Source organism: Enhydra lutris, unplaced genomic scaffold (assembly GCF_002288905.1).
Source record: "Enhydra lutris kenyoni isolate GAN:26980312 unplaced genomic scaffold, ASM228890v2 scaffoldscaffold22, whole genome shotgun sequence".
Classification (NCBI taxonomy): Eukaryota; Metazoa; Chordata; class Mammalia; order Carnivora; family Mustelidae; genus Enhydra; species Enhydra lutris.
The window spans coordinates 39881455-39899522 of record NW_019154106.1 but is presented as its reverse complement, the minus strand read 5'-3'; positions in this window follow the sequence as shown (position 1 = coordinate 39899522).

Here is an 18068-nt window from a genome sequence, read left to right as displayed (position 1 = left end):
GAAATGTGCCCTACCCAAGTTAGACCCATGGCTGAGTTCTAGTAGCTGCTCTTACTAGTGTCTGGCTCCTATTTCATAGTTTTTTTATTTTAAGATTTATTTATTTTTTTATTTGAGAGAGAGAAAGAGCATAGTGGGGAGAGGCAGAAGGAGAGGAAAAGAAAGTCTCAAGCAGACTCTGTGCTGAATGTGGAGCCCAGCCTGGGGCTCAGTCTCATGACCTTGAGATCATGACCTGAACAGAAACCAAGAGTTGGATCTCAACTGACTGTATCACCCTGGCACCCTCCTCCCATTTGTTCTTTTGAGAGAGAGAGAGAATGAGCAGGGGTGGGAGAGGGGCAGCAGGAGAGGAAGAATCTTAAGCAGACTCCACACCCAATGCGGAGTTAGGTGTGGGGCTTGATCTCACAACCCTGAGGTCATGACCTGAGCCAAAATTCAAGAGGCAGATGCTTAACTGACTGAGCCACCCAGGTGCCCCTGTTTTATAAAAATTTTTAGTGATTATTGCAGATACTGCTAATGTTCCCTAATACCCATTTGTCTCCTTTGTTATGGACATACTGCATTTCCTAGATTTCCTCATAGTTAGATGGAGCCATAGACTCAGTTCTGGGCAATAGAATGTGGGCAGAAGTAATGTGCATCCCTTCCAGGCTTGGCATATAGAGTCTCTCATACAAAATCCTGTTTCTCTTTGCTTCCATTGGGACACAGAAGTCCCACGTTGGAGTGGTAGAGGTACAGCGCATAATGAATGCAGGACCCCGAGTCATGGCTTGGAGGTGAGCCACTGATCTTGTATTGGACTGTAACATAGACGAGAAGTAAGCTTTTATTGTAAGATTTTGGGGTTATCAGAGAATTTATCCTGATCTGACTAAGGTATTCACCAAAATCATCTTCCTCATGCCTCGTGTTTTGAGCGTATGGGTTGCAGATACGATGTGCATGTCTCATGCGGCCAAATGGTTATTCTAATAGGCATGAAATCCCATGCCTATTAGAAATAAAATCCCTTTCATGTTAGCCTTAATTAAGCACTTTCAGTGATAGGGAACACAGTATTTCTAGCAAGAGATAACCTCTAGTTAGTAAGAGATAACATATGGATTAAAGATGGCAAATAGACTTCAGTTCATATGCTGAATCTCACTGATGGTAGTTGCATCTAATGTACTGTGTAGAGGGACCTGGGTGGTCCAGTTGGTTAAGTGTCTGACTCTTGATTTCAGCTCAGGTCCTGATCTCAGGGTCGTGAGAAGATCCAGCCCCACGTCAGGCTCTGCACTGAGCTTGGGGCTTGCTTATAATTATCTCTCTCCCTCTGTCCCCCGCAAAAAATATGTAGAGAAGGATTCTAAGACCAGCTCTGGGTTATGTGGAATAATGTTCTGCTATTAATTAACAATGCTTCCAGGACTCTGGAGGCCGGAGTTGGACCCATACCTCCATATAGCATCTATAGTCAGATCTATCAGCAGGGAGAGAAAGCTCATAGGAAGTAACAAGACTCAGGGGATTGGATCTTGGGGTACGCATCTAGGGATGAGAATACAGTTTCAACCATAATTTTGGCTTCTATTTAGTGAGTGTTGTGCTAGTACTTCATAGATATAGTATTTCCTCATAACAAGTCCATTTTACAGACCAGGAAATTTGAGACTCAAAAGTTACAAAGTAGTCTGCAGGGCATTATGTCTTTACTGTAGTGGCCGAAGATTTGACTCAACGTTCGTGTCCCTCCTCAATAGCCTCCGCTGCCTATGGGATTGGGGAGGGGACTGATGACAGCAAGGCTTCTTAACTGGTTTTTGTTTGGGGTGTCATGGGGTACACTGTAGGATGTTTAGCAGCATTGCTGGCCTCTGCCCATGAAATGCCAGGGCCACCCCGTGAGTCATGCAACCAAATGTCTCCATGGAGCCCAAACTGCCCCTGGTTGAGGACCACTGGGTTCTGGGCAGGCAGGTGATCTGTAGGGGACTGAAGAACAAGAAGACGGTCAATATGCGAACTTCGGGGGCAAGGGGTCAATGTGGGCAGCCTGGGAACCTCTGTCACATGAAGAAGGGTGTCACAAGGAGGGTGACTGAATGCTTAGTCCCCTGAGCTCATGAACTAAGTCTCCTAGATATTTCCTGTTAAGGGACAGGACTGAATAGGGCTGAGCTTGCAGCAGAAGAATCCTTTGGCCCCAGACTGTAGGTAGAGGAAGGATGCGGAGTGAGGATTTTACCACATCAATCATTGTAAGTGCAAGAGCGCTTGCCGCCGTGGACACAGCTAGTAATCGGGAGTTACTGGATGAGTGTTTGTTGAATGAATAGTGAACAGCCAGGCCAAGGAAAAGGAATAAAGTGGTTACATTTCTTTTTGAGTAAGAATATGGTATGTAACAACGTTCTCGAAAAGCTACTAACCCTGCACTTGGCAGATCCCAGGCAGCAAATTTTAGATGTTCGGGCAAAGGCACCAGTACTAAGGGGCAGAAAAGAGAGCGTCACTTTTAGTGACAATTCGCCACCAAATCTAATAAATTAACACAGTGCCTCTGTGGCTACTTTATATGAAAGTCTACTTTGTATGAAAACAAAGGTGTTCTCCTCTGGCACGGAAGAAAGCAAGTTGCTTTGAAAAAAGTATGAAGGGTATTTGGTAAAACCATAACTTTCTTTGCAGCTAACTGAGTAAGTGTTCGTGTGTTTTAATTCTTATTTTTATTTTGCTTTCTTTTGTTTCTAAAAAGTGCATAGCTTCTTAGTATACCAACTTAGTTAGAATATGTTTTAAAGGGTTTCTCAGATTCAGAACCTGTTGGAGGACTGTGGTTACAGAACATATTGGCCTTCATCGATTCGGAAAGACAAGCATTGCCCCTCGGGTCACTGTCCTCTGTCTCAGACTGTGCTAAGAGGAGGCACAGAAATATTTAAACTAATTAAACTACAAAGCTAGCAAACATACCAATAACCCCAGTTTATGAACATATATAACTTCTGCCCTTTTCTCAAAAAAAAAAGTATTATTATTACTTGGAATTTTTTTTTTTTTAAATAAAGTTTGCTTTGTGTTCTTCCTCTCTTGTTTCCACTTTCAACATAGAGCAGTTCACAAATCCATATTTTTTTTCTGCTACCATTCAAGATATTTTGCTATCAGTTACATACAACAAATGGCATAAAGAATGAAGATTGGGGACTGTTTTGGTCCCTGCTATTCACATTTGCCTGTTAATCTAATTACCAAGGTAGGGGCTCCAGAAACTGAGCTGCCCACATAGAAAAGCTTTCCCCCACCTGGTGGATTACTTAGACAAGCTTTTTAAATGGGCAGAGTTTGGGGGGGGGGGGGGGAGCGAAATGAATCTTTTTTTTTTTTTAACGTTTCTATGCAGAGCAACGGAAAGAATTTAGTGGTTGTCAACATGAGTTTAGTACAAAGGTATGGTTTAAAATGTAGGTTCATTTTCAGTGAGCTTCAGGTCACGCAAGCCAAGGGAAACCTGTGCTGCTGTTTGTTTTTTGTGTGTTTTAAAAAGAGCCCATAAGACGTAACGGAGGGAGATGAAGTGGGTTGGGGTGTGTGGAGGGGGTTGCGTCCCGAGGGAATGACGTCTATTAAAGGGTGGCTACTTCAGGGGTGTTATTTCCAGAGGCTCTTAGCAGTTGTGTGAAAGGGCAGCTTTGAATGAACAGCCTTGGCCAGGCCTGATTTTGAACTGTTTTTCAGTCCTTGATTCCTACAAACAAAATAAAATACCTTGTCGAATAGAGCCCATTGAGGGAGGATGATGGGTTAAGAGTGGGGCTACGAGGTGGTAGCGTGGGTGCTTGTTTATCAAGGAGGAGGGGTCCGTTGTTCCTGGAGTCGGTGAAAAGAAAGACGCCAGAATCTGATGGCTGGGGTACCATTGATGTGAGGTAACGGGGTAATCGGATTGAAAGGGGGCCATAGTATTTATGTCAGTTCACGTTTCGTCAAAGGAATAATATGAGGGGCTACCTAGCTGGGGCTTTGGCTTGGGGGTTCAGTTAGCAAGTATCCAGGCCTCATTGGATTCAAATATAAATTAATTCTCACAGGAGCATTGCCTGATTAATTTATTTGCATAATAGTAGAAAAACTGCAGAGTGGTTACTTTTTTTTTTTTTTCCCTTCTGTAGGGATTTGGACAAGAAAAGGTTTAAATTCATTTGAAAAAAGAGTGTGTGAGAAGTCAGAGCAGCCAAAGCCCCCTCTTGGGCTCCCAGAGCTGTGTTGTGGAGGGAGAAGGGCTGGAGTGGAAGCAAGGCTCATTTGTGACACAGAAATTTAACTCTTCCTAGGAAGAAGCACCTCCTTCTGGGGCCCTTTTCCTGTGTTTGGTTTGGGGGACTTAGGTCTTGGCTCAGATGGGAGCATCAGGTTCCGAGGGGGAACGGGCAGTCTGCCCTGAGTGAAATATCCCGTGGGTTCAAGTTCTCATCGAAGGACATCATAGTTGCAGAAAACATATAGACGGGTTCAATTTTGACTTACCCGCCTTTCCTGGTATTTCGGGAAAGAATTTCAGGACTGTGTGACATCCCAGAGAGAAAGTCATTTGGTTTCTAAAACTCGTGCCATTCAGGATCTGTTTTGACATAGCGTGTTTATTTAATAAGTACCTGCTCGGTAGAGCCTGGTTCAGTACGTGATGCTGGGTGTGCCAGTGGGGTCAGTGCTCTTATCTTAGGAAACTGCATTATAAAAATGAAATGGAAGAAAGGGGACAAAGGATTCTGAGTTTCAGATTTTCAATATCAAAGTTATTTTTCCTCCAGACATTTCAGTGATAGAAAAGAAATTGTAAATATTGCTATAAACCATATTAGCAAATCCAGCTTTGATTATTTCCAGCCTTTGCTCAAGAATAAAGAGCTTTCTTTTCATAGGACTGCAGATACTATCTTTAGTATTTCTTACTCATTCTTATTATCTTTATTCCCTCATCATCCATTGTTGTGAAAAATAAAGCACCAAAGCCATTCAAATGAAGCTGCCACGTTGGCTCAAAATGCCCCTATTTCTACAAGTTCCAGATGGAGATACTTTAAAAATAGTAGCAGGGCAAATCCCATTTTCTAATTGATTGCATGATTAATTCCAAATTTTATCATGAAAACTTCCTGCTATGAAAGAAATGCTTATAGTAGAGACTCGACAAATATTTCTTTCACTTTCTTTTCACTTAAATACACCCAGGATGTCAATTAGCAAATGCCTTTGTTACTTAGGAATATTAAGGAACAAGAGACTAATAGAACAGAGAGGGAAGGGTGTTCTACACAATTCCACCCAGCCTAGGACCTCCTTTCTATAGGACCCATAATGTCCCATTTCCTGTTAACAAGGGTGAACCTCTTTTAAAAAAAAAAATGTATTTATTTAGAGAGAGATTACATGAGTTGGGGGAGGGGTAGAGGGAAATAGGGAGAGAGTATCTCAAGCAGACTCCTCGCTGAGCGTGGAACCCAGCACAGGGCTCCATCTCACAATCCTGAGATCACGACCTGAGCTGAAATCAGGAGTTGGATGCCCAATTGACTGAGCCACCCAGGAGGCCCTGGGTGAGCCTCTTTTTAAAAAGAGACTTGTTTTTTTTAAGAGTAATTCTAGATTTACAACAAAATTGAGAAAAAAGTACAAGAGATTTCCCATATACCCCCTGCTCCCACATACACATAGTCTCCCCCATTATCAACATTACTTTCCAGAATTGTGCTTTTTTTTTTTTTTTTTACCAAGGACGAGCCTACATTGACATATCATAGTTACCTCAAATCTATAGCTTACCTTAATTCACTGTTGGTGTTGCACATTCTCTGCGCTTGGACAAATTTATGATGATATATTTCCATTATCATAATATCCAGAGTATTTTCACTCCCCTAAAAATCCTCTCCCTATTTCTCTCTCTCCCCACACATCCCTGGCAAACACTGATCTTCTTACAGTCTACGTAAGTTTTGCCTTTTCTAGAATGTCATATAGTTGAAATCGTATAGATTGGCTTCTTTCACTTAGTGATAGGCATTTAAAGTTCCTCCATGTCTTTTCATGGCTTGAAAACTCATCTGTCTTGATACTGAACAATATCCCATCATCTGGATGTGCCACAGTTTATTTCTCCATTTACCTACTAAAGGACGTCTTAGTTGTTTCCAAGTTTGGGCAATTATGAATAAAGCTGCTATAAACGTCCGTGTGTAGGTTTTTGTGAACATTAGGTTTTCAGCTCCTTTGGGGTAAGTTATAAAGAATACAATAGCTGGATTGTACTGTAAGAGTATGTTTAGTTTGGCAAGACACCTCCAAACTGCCTTCCTAAGTGCTTGCATTATTTTGCATCCCTCTCAGCAATGTAGAAGAGTTCCTATTGTGCCGGATTCTTACCAGTGTTTGGCGTTGCCAGTGTTGGAGATTTTGCTCATTCTAATAGGTATGTAGTGGTATCTCATTGTTCTTTTATTTTGCATTTCCCTGATACAAATCAAAAGGTATACTTCCTTCTGAGAGAGAGGTATTGGTAATTTTTTAAAAATATTTATTTATTCGAGAGAGAGTATGAGAGTGTGGGGGCAAGGGCAGAGGGAGAGGGAGAGGGAGAGGGAGAGAGAATTCTCAAGCAGGTTCCAGGGTGAGCCGCCTGAGATAATGACCTTAGCAGTAATCAAGAGTCAGATGCTCAACCAACTGAGCCACCCAGTTGCCCCTTGTTAAATTTTTACATATAAAATGATACTAGCTACTGAGAGAAGTTAACCAATTCTAATTCCCTTCAACATCTTCAGGGGCTTGCGATGGTTTTGGTGTGGCTGGAACCCCAGGGCTGAAATTGTGGGGAGGAGACAATCACTGAATAAATGGGCTACCATCAAATTGTGGGGCATGTTCAAAGCTGGACCAGATACACTTTCAGCCCTTGGGAACTTCCAAGTAGAGAAATTCTTGAAGAAGTCATTGTTTCAGACAAGTTTATCAGTTGATGGGGAAATAACCAGGCAAATAGGAGTGTTACTGATGAACATTGGGGCTAAGTCCTGGGTCTTATGAAGAGCATATTCAGAAATTCTGCATCTCTGAAATCTATTTAATTCACTGCAAACAGGTTGTGCATATATTACCTAAAAGCTATCCTGGGACATATAAAGAAAGAGACAATGAGGCCTTTACAGTGATTACAACACAGCGAAGTTTCTGAGAAATGAGGAGTCCTGGCTTGATGATGGGGTTTTGCATTTCAAGGGAAACACTCTCCTGCGTTCTCTGAGGTTCCCTTTGTGCTGGGTGCTGCTCTCACCTTAACGCACACACATCCCCCGCCAAAGTGTGCTCCTACACATCACACTGAAGAAGAAAATACTCAATGGCTGTAGTTTCTAAAGTAAAATTATTAGTTTTTACTATGGTAATTCACATAGGTGATTTGGTCCTGCAAGGCCAGTTCCCTTCAGGGACTGATTTCTGATCTCCACCTAGACATACAGTTTTCTCTGATTTGTATCCTGCCTCCATGAGATCAAGGGTTACACCATTGCTCCAGCTGTTCTTTTAACTCCCTGTGACCTTGGGCAGTCACTTAACTCTTACCTCCTGATTTTATTGTCTATACAGTAGAAAAATTAATATCTCACTTTCTCAAAGGAATATTGTTAGGGAGAAATTAGTAGATTTTTATAGAACTAAAAATTATATAATACATATAAATATCAGTTAGAATTGGTATTATGTCACCACCCCCGCAATGACTACTAACATAATTGGTACTATACCACCATTTTGGATATTCTTATTCTATAGGCATCTTTCTACTTTTTCTTTTTGTGACTAGAACTAAAAAGCACAGAAATATCAGATCATGCCCACATCCCTGGCAACCAATTTTCTTTCCCTTTCAGACAAAGACTCCTCTGGAGGTCACTCTCAGTTGGTCCTCCAAAGCTTATCGTATTGGACACAAGTCACTCTGCATGGGATGGCCCTGGTCAGGTACTACATATTAACTGACCCAGTGGTTCTTAATGTCCAGGGAACATGTGGCAAAAGCTGGAGACCATTTTAGTTGTTGTAAATTTGGTGGTGGGGATGGGTACTGGGAGAATGCTGTTGGCAACCAGTAGTAGAGACCAGGGATACTGCTTTGAAGTGCATCGTCTAGCCCAAATGTTGATAGCGCCAAAGGTGAGAACCTTAAAGTAAATAATGACTTTCATTTTCTTCTAAGTCTATTTATTTTAAGCAGATTTATTATTTTTCTTTTTAACTTTTTCCTTTTTTGGTTGAGGAATAATTTACATGAGCAAAATACTCAGATATTAAGTGTTAGGGTTTGATCACTTTTGGCAAATGCCAACATCCATGCAACCCAGATTCCTATCCATACATAGACCATTCCCATAACTCTTAATAGGTTCTCTTGTACCCCTTCCCCATTATTTTGTACCCCCACAAAGGTAACCACTAACTGATTTTATTTTCACCATATATTATTATGCTCATTATTCTTGAATATTAAAGATGTCAAATCTGGGGCATGGTAATTGATGGGGTTAGTGAGATCAGCGACAATTAGACACCAGGGGCCAGGGAACTAGGTCTCACAGCATGAGGCTTGAGAGAGAGGAAGATCAAGTCCCGTGCAAAGAGAGACAAGCAGGTAGCTGGCATCAGAGCAGTCTTGCAGGTGGCAGCTGACCAGAGTTGTTGCCAGGGAAGCAGAAGAGAAAGAAAGGAGAGCCAGTGGTAGGGAACAGGGCCCTGATGGTAGAAATGTGGCTCGAGTTGCTGAGTGAGGGCTATTGGCACTCACAAAGAGCCTGGCTCCCGAAATAGGAACACATGTTGAGAACTTGGTCAGGGAGAGTGTATGTATTTCCCAGGGCTTACATAACAGATGACCATAAACATCCCCTCTCTTTTTTTTTTTTTAAAGATTTTATTTATTTATTTATTTATTTATTTGACAGACAGAGATCACAAGTAGGCGGAGAGGCAGGCAGAGAGAGAGGAGGAAGCAGACTCCCTGCTGAGCAGGGAGCCGGATGCAGGGCTCTATCCCAGGACCCTGGGATCATGACCTAAGCCAAAGGCAGAGACTTTAACCCACTGAGCCACCCAGGCACCCCAACCATAAACATATTAAATCTCAAGATAACAGAAATATCTCTCTCAGTTCTGGGGCTCATAGGTTCAAGCCCAAGGTGCTGGACAGCTGTGCTCTCTCTAGGGGCTCTAAGGGGAAGATACATTCTTTGCCTCTTCCAGCTTCCAGTAGCTGTCAACATGCCTTGGCTGAATGGCTTGTGGCCACCTCCCTCCAGTCTCTGCCTCTTTTTTTTTTTTAAGATTTTATTTATTTATTTGACAGAGAGAGACCACAGGTAGGCAGAGAGGCATCTGCCTCTGTCTTTATATTGCCTCCTTCTCTTCTGACTTTTTCCTTAGTGTATCTCTTATAAGGAGACTTGTTGTTGGATTTAAGGTCCACCCAGATAATCCAAAATGATCTCATCTCAGGGTTCATAACTTGATTACATTTGTAAAGACCCTTTTACTAAATGAAGTCACATTCATAGGTTCCAAGCATTTGACATGGATATTTGGTGGGGAGGGGCGTTTTTCAGCTTACCAATTTGGACTAAATTTGAGTGAGAATTTTCTGGAGCTGGACTGTGAAGTCAGAGAGGGCCCACCGCAGGTGGTTGGGATTAGTTCCAGGGAATGAAGGACATTAACATTTATTGAGCATCTGGTAGTCCCAAGCACAACGCTAAGTGCTTCATTATCAGGTTTAATTCTGACAAAGACCCTCTGAAATATCTATGCTTTTTCCTCTTAAGGAAAAAGCATAGACTCTTAATTTTGTATCTTTGAAGATGTAAAACTTAGAGAAAAGTTGAAAGTACAGTGAGCACCTGTATATCCTTTACCGGCATTCCCTAATTGTTACCATTTTGCCTCATCTGTTCTTTCTGTGTATATACATGTACTTGGGGAGGGGGAAGCTAAATGATTTGAAAGTAAGTTATAGATACCCTATTTCAACCCTAAATACATTAGCATCATCACTGATTTTACAAATTGAAGTAGTTGTTTTTGACAATGAGGAAATGGAATCTCAGCAATGGTTAATAAACTTAGTCTCAGAACTAAAGTACAAAACTAGTATTTTAGTAGAAATCTGTCTAACTCTCAAACTCATGCTCTTTCTGCACATTTTTATTCATTTGTGTATTTATTCATTTAGTGGTTTTGTGGGGTGGGCAGCCACCATGCACTAAGGATACATTGGTTAAATAAGGCACACAAGGCAGAATGATGATAAATTAGCAAAGAAGTAAATGACCTAGATAATTCAGGGTCCGTGATGAATACTGACTAGTAGGGGAAAGGTGGTGCGCAGCCTGGAAGATTAAAAGAAAAATAGCACATGGCTTCTGCCCTAAAGGACATTGCAATGGAGCAAGATTCTCCAAAATGAGAAAGGGGACTCTTAGCAGTGAGAAGACCTTCCTCCCAACCTTTCTCAAGAAGCTTCAGAAGGAGATGCTTTACCAAAAGGGGATAAACAAGGAAGAAGACATGGGGTTCTAGAAATAAGGGATTCAACTCAGGGGAGAAGCAAACGGAAGTCTGGCGCAGCAGAACTAGAGGATGCAGAGAGAAGCAAGTGGATGCAAGGCCCAGGAGAAGCCAGGGAGCTGATGATCACCTGATTCATTTGACTACATGGACAAGAGGACAGTATTTAGAGGTGTTTCATAATTCCGAGGGAGAGTTTTAGAACATAATGAGAGCTATGCAGAGAGCTATATAAATAAAAAGAAGAAATTATTAGCTGTAGGAAAAAGAAAAACTGCACAATAAAGGCAGTGGAACCATAGTCATCAATGAACTATATTTGTACACTTGTAGTACAGCAAACATGTAATGGTGATTACATCAAAAATAGTGATACAATTATCGTAGGAGAATGGGTGGGAAGCATTGAGCGAGAGGGGTCAACCTTCATTGTCCATGACAGAAATTTAACAGATGATGTCTAACATGTATACATCAATTAAAGAACTAGAAGCAAGTTCTTTAGATGTATGGAGGCAAATACCAGAAGAAATTGTTTAAAAATATATGAAAATAGTTCTGTCTAGAGAGTAAATGGGGGGGGGCAGGGAGTGAATGTGAGGGGAGGTGACTGAGGATTATTACGTAAGCTCTGGATCACCGTTGGAGCATTTACAATTATGTACAGGCACTACTTTGATATAAATGAAGAACAAAAATTGGTAAAAAGGAGGAAGAAAGAGAAAGCAAGAGGTAAGAGAGGGAAGGAAGGACAATGTATGACTGAGGTGAATCTCCTTTACTCTGCCAGTCTGGAGAAAAGAGGATGGATTAATTAAAGTAAACAAAGGGACAGAAAAAAAGGCTACTGGGGAAGATGAGGACAGGAAAGGGATTTGGGTTGGTCACAAATTAGATAATCAGCCATTAAATTATATGAATTAGATGTTGTAGGAAGAAGACTGCATATCCAACAAAAAACAAAGACTCAATACCTTTGAGTGTTGAGACCAGATTATCTGGACTAGGTCAGGAATTCAAAATACCTTTTATCCCATGAGCTCTGAAGATTGAATGGTTCTTAAGACATTTTCATCTTGAAAATGTTTATGATTTTTCCTCATTACTAACTTTCCTGACAATTACAATTGTATAAATTGTAATTTTAAGTATATAAATGTATATAAGTATAAAAGTATAAATGAACTCCCAGACTAACTGTATTTCAACTTTTTAAAGATATAGTAATTCACCCAAGATTTTTTTCAGAATCTAGAGACAAAGTACAAATAAGAACTCAACTTTGCCCTTGAGAAGTTTACCGTCCACAGAGGATATTTTGGAATTAGGGGACAGAGCATAATATTTATATTTTTGTAAATTCTCTTTGGTTTGTCAAGGCAATCTATTTTGTATTAAAGTTAACATTCTGAAGTGACACTAAATTTGCTATATAATATTGCATGCATTTTCCAAACCTTTCCCTTTAAGTACGTATTTAATTTCCTGTAAGTATTTCCGGAATCATTTTGGTCATGGACGCTCTTGAATTTAGTAAGTATTGACTTATGACTTTTTACATTTTCAGCTTTTATTTGTCCATCCCCAGTATTCAAAACTGCTGAGTTTCATCATAGGTGTGATTTTAAGAGGCCCATTTCCTTAAAGTCTCTTTTTAAAATTTTCTTTTACTTTGTGATCTGCTGTAGTTGTTAATATGTAGAATAATGGATTTCACATCGTTGCTCCTGTAAAAATTTGTCTTGCACATGGTAGATAGTATTTGATTGAACAAATGTAATATTGATGACTGTTCTTGTTTGGGATTGTAATAGGAAATAGCCAATTTGAACATTTATAGAAGTTAGACACAATCTGGTGGGAAATGTGATACTCTTAGTCCCCTACCTTAAAGCCAGCATCAATTCTTTTAGCCACTATTTGGACTACTACTGAATTATTTGCCCGGTGGTGGGTTTAGAAAAGCTTTCCCTTGTAATTCTATCTCCTGTTTCCTTTGTTATCATCTTCAGTGATTGAGGCAGATCCAGAGAACCCCACACTGGCTATCTTTGAAGGTAAAGACTTTTGGTTCCACCTAAGCTTAGGATGTCATGTGAGTAGTGACCATTACTAAGGCAGTAATGGGATTTAAAAAAAGAAAAAGGAAGAAAAGAATGACTACAGAAGGTGAACATTATTATTTAGAATGTATAAAATTTTAGATTCATGAATATATATAACTGAACCAAGGTGATATACCCCTAGCTTTCAAAAAAAATTTCCCATTTTCATAGAAGTCTCTATAAATCTAGATATTTGAATACTTGGTGTGTATCCATTTAATAAAGTTGGATTGAAGTCTATGAAAATATTTGGTCAAACTTATCTACCATAGTTTGATTCAGCTATATAATGAGATAAAAACAGGAAGATAGTGGTTTGTATTACTCTGGAAAAATAAATGGAACGAACACCACCACCCTAGTCTCTATCAGCATTCTCTCTTAACCGTGCTACCCTGACAGCCTCTCTAGGCTTTCTCCCCATCCTCTCTGGTCCCAGATTAAACCCTTTCTCATTCTTCAGTAGACAGAGGGGTCTTTTAAAAACGCAGATCTAGGGGCACCTGAGTAGCTCAGTGGGTTAAAGCCTCTGCCTTCAGCTCAGGTCATGATCCCAGAGTCCTGGGATCGAGCCCCGCATCAGGCTCTCTGCTCAGCAGGGAGCCTGCTTCCTCCTCTCTCTCTCTGCCCGCCTCTCTGCCTACTTGGGACCTCTCTCTCTCTCTCTCTCTCTCTCTCAAATAAATAAAAACGCAGATCTACTGGGGCCATCTGTATGGCTGGATGGCTCAGTCGGTGGATCATGTGACTCTTGATCTCAGAATTGTGAGTATGAGCCCCATGTTGGGTGTAAAGATGACTTAAAAAACAAGAAAATCTTAAAAAAGAATAGAAATACGGATCTGCATTCCTTCAGTCTTCTGTTTAAAAACACTCAATGGCATCCCATTGAAGTTAGTAGAAAATCACAAAATCCAAATGTCTTGACCTGGCCTGCAAATTTTCACTTTTTTTTTTCTTGCCCCTGGCAATTTCTCCAGCCTCAGCTTCCATCTCCTTCCTATCCCCAATACTCCTGCTGCGTGGGATATAATCTAGCACCTTCAGCCCCTCCCAACAGACTTGGAAGGCATTTTCTCTTCTCTCTGCCTGGGATACTCTACACCCCACGTCCTCCTGGTAAGGCCAGATCTCAGCACTGGATGTTTCAACATCATTTCCTCTAGGAAAACTTACCTAATTGCACTCACTAGAAAAATTTGGTCCTATGGCACCTGGCATTTCTTTTTTTATAACACATTATAACATTTAAACTTACAAGTGCACTGAGTTCATTCCTTCCAGGTTCAAGTTCCATAATGGCAGTGATGATGGATATCTCGATTATCACTTTATTTCCAGTGCCCAAATCCATGCCTAATAAATCATGGTAGAATAAATAGGTGGATGGGTGTTTTGACCGCAAGTATAGATATTAGTCCCATGAGTATAATACTTAAGTTCTCATTTACATCCCCATGGGAAATATTTTTATGACATATAACTTTTTCACATTATAATTATTTATTCATTTGTAACCAGGTGAAAGGTGGTTTAAATTAATCAGGGGAATGGCTTATGGACAGAGGTTGTCTCCGAAAGAGCAAGGGCCATAGTCTATAGGTTTTTAGATCCTTTGCACAGGACCAGCTAATGGAAGGCTCTCCAGGGTCACCTTGTCCCACTGGATTATACCCTCATTTCCCACAATATTCATACTGCAGCCTGGGCTGCCACATGTGTGATTTATAATTACCAGGTAGAAGATTGGGTCAACAGTGTGTTGATTGATTGGTTAGACAGCTGCTACACAGGTTAGTCTGAAAATACCAGGAAATTTTTATGCTGGTAACAATAGGATCATTTTCAGTTATAAGTGGCAACTTAACCACTGCATCAGAGCTGTTTATGAACTTATTTTTTTTAAACCTTTCACAATAGACACCCCATGACAATTAAGCATAACCTACCTTGGTGCTTAGGCTTGGTAGAAAAATCAGACCCATGTCCAGAAGAGCGAGGTGACCGAGATGTGAAATGTTCTAGACGGAAGCACTTCAGCAGGTGCTCCTGGATTCAAGGTCCCTACACAGTGAAAGGATCACTACAAGGAAAACTACAGTGGGGCTCTTCCCCAAAGAGCATCTTGTTTCCTGACTGCCTTCTTATTTCTAGCCTACTTTCATCTCAAGGGCGATTTGGATGGTTTCTGAGTTAAGAATCACTCACCAGATTTTATCTCAGATGAGCAATTTGTGGTGAGGTTATAATAATCCTTTTGAGTGCCTGGAAGTTCCAGGTGTCGCTTGTCAGTAATAGCTGCTTAAGATGGAAACAGTCATGGGCTTGTTCCCAGAAGAATGACCGAGTTACTACCAAAACTCTCAGCCATTAGCTAAAATTGATCTGGGACGAGGTGGCCTTTCTTTTTAACTCTGTAATGCTTTATCAGGATTTGGTGAGTAATTCTAAAGTTGTCATTTGAGGGTTTTTTAATTATTATTATGAATAAACACATGGGAAGAGATTTATGTAAAGGATCTTGGTTTAATCATTCTATTACTTGAAAACACAGTAAAACAGACCTGATGATTAGGAATGACAGTGTGAATCAGAATACTTTGTACATAGTGTCCATCTCCAAAAAAAAAAAAAAAAAACACAAAACAAACCAACAAACAAAAAAAACCCAACCAACCAAACAAACAAAAAACCATTTTTCTCCTAGTGGCTGAGTATCCAGTAATGCATCTTTTGCTAAAGAGAGAAAGAGAAAAAAACATTTTACTTCCAAGCTTCCAGTAGCCTAAACAGGTGCCAGGAGAGAAACCAGGCTGTTTTCTTTCAAAAATCTAAACAGAACTTTTTGGAAACAGTTCCACCCTCTGGGCAAGAGAGCCAGAGGCCTGCTGAGAAGCATGCTCTGTGAAAACAGTTTTCTATCTGCAAACATTCTTTTCTGATTGTCCAACTCAGCACTGAGATTCTCTCTCCCTGGAGTCCTGCCATCATACTCTCTTCACCTTATTGGTTCTTCTACGAAAACAGCAAAGAATATGGTCCCTGTGTTGGGGTGCATAACTGAGCTGATTATTTTAGACTTAGTGCAATTAATGTTTTATAAATTGGACAGGAAGTAATTGAGTAGCATTTCTCCCATTTCACAAAAGGACAAATTGAGGCTTGGAGAAGAGTCTGCTTTCTCATTTCCACCCAGTAAAGTGCCAATGAGATTCTAGGGAGACTCCTTGTTCTTAGATCAGCATCTGGGTATCTGCCTTTTGGGGTTTGATATGAGGGAGTTGGCACTTAGTGCCTACAGAGTCTCCACAACTCAATACTATAGAGAGATTGATCATAGAGGGGGAACATGGAGCCCTTCAAAACCTGTCACCTGAGTGGGAAAAACCTGTGGCCTATTCTAACCCATATAATATAATCTGTTGGAGATGCTGGGAAGGTGGCTCTCTGCCTAATGGAGACCAGGCAGTTGTCCTGGGAAGAGAGAGCCCTTCCACGGGTGCTCAGAAGCCCTAAGTTCAGGACCTGACTCTGCAGATATGGCTTATGACTGGGCAAAGCTTGGTATGCTCTTGTAGCTTTTGTTTTGTTTTGTTTTTTATGTGTGTGTGTGTGTATGTGTGTGTGTGTGTGTGTGTGTGTGTGTGTGTGTGTGTGTGTGTGTTGTCTGTTTCTCCAACTGGCTGCATCTTAGAGCAAGCTCATCCTCACTGTCTCTACTCCAGCTATATCATTTTCCCTCCACCCCAGGGCCTTTGCATGGCCTGCTCCTCCTGCCTGGAAAGCTCTCCTGCACCCCCACCCCCATTCTCACTGCCACGCATTCTTCTGGTGTCATTTAAAATGTTATGTTTTAGGGAAGCCTTCCCTGAACACCAGTCTACATGGGGTCTCACCACTATAGTGTTGATCACAATGATAATCAGCTTCTTTTATGATTATTTAGTTTTTTATTTTTTCTCCTCCCCTAGATGACACAGAGATCATATCTGTTTTGTTTACTGTTATTTCCCTCTGAGCATGTTGCCTGACAGAAAGTAGATGTTTCATATATATTTACTGAGTGAATGAATGAAATCCATCACTTAAATGCCCTGAGCCTCAGTTTACTCTAAAATAGAGTTCAGAAATCCTACTTCTCATGTTTTCTATATGTGTGAAACAAGGTCCTGCCCTCTAAAGCCTCTTGGACAGTGCCTGCATTTAGTAGGTATCAATCAATATTAGACAAATAAGGAGTTTAATAATAATAGTACCTATTAAATATGTGAAACAGCACTTAAGGGGAAGGCCTGAGTATTAGCAACACCATTCATGTGATGCTTTATACTTAACAGAGCTGTTTCCTATGTCCTGTTTTCCAAAGATGGCCCTAGGAATATCCCATCTCACATCACCGTCTTCCAGTGTCACTGACACTCCTTCTTTGAAGAGGTGGGGTGTGTGTTCCCTCTTTTTGAACCCCAGCAGGACTTGTAACTGATGTGACGAATGGGAAAATGGCAGACGTGGTGCTACATGACCTCGGAGGCTAGGTCATAGAACAGTATGACTTTGGCCTGGTGCTCTGCCTATCTCAGGCACTTGTCCTTTAACCTGCTACCATGTCACGAGTAAGCACTGAGATGGTCAGCAGTAGTGCTGACTGCCAGACATGTGCGCGCATGAACCTTCTGAGACCCCAGCCCCAGCCATGAAGGGGCCCTGGCTGACAGAACCGAGTGAGGCAGAGACAGGATGTCTCCACTGAGCCCTGTCCAGATTGCAGATTTGTGAATAAGGTCGATGTTGTGGTTGTAAGACACTATGTCTGAGTAATTGTTATGCAGCAATAGATAACCTGAACACAGGGTCATCACAGACCTTGTACTGCTATACAGTAAGCAGGTGAATTATTCCCACTGATTCCCATTTTTGAGATCAGGAGGCTGAAGCTCACTGTGGTGAAGTGACTTCCCTAAGATCACAGAGCTGGGGAGTGGTAAAGCCCAGGCATCTGGATTTCTAGGATTTGTGTTCCCAGTACTCAAAAAGTCCTGACTCTAATCACATGGGCCTCAGAACTAGGGGGTGGAACTAACCCTCTGGGAAATTTTACATCCTGCTTCATTGGGCTTGGGAGGCCTGGGGTTCCCATCTCTGTGAGCTTGCGCTCCTTTGGATATTCAAGTATCCTAGCCACACACTCCAGAGACAAGAAGGAGAAAATTGGCGCAGATCGTAGCCTTAGGCAGCGTTTAATTTTTTCAAGGTGCTAGCAATCCCTTATGCCATGAAAGTTCTACACTGATGCTTGGGAGATGTTATCCACACTGCAGAGAGACAGGAAAGGTTCAGACAGATAAAGAAACCAGG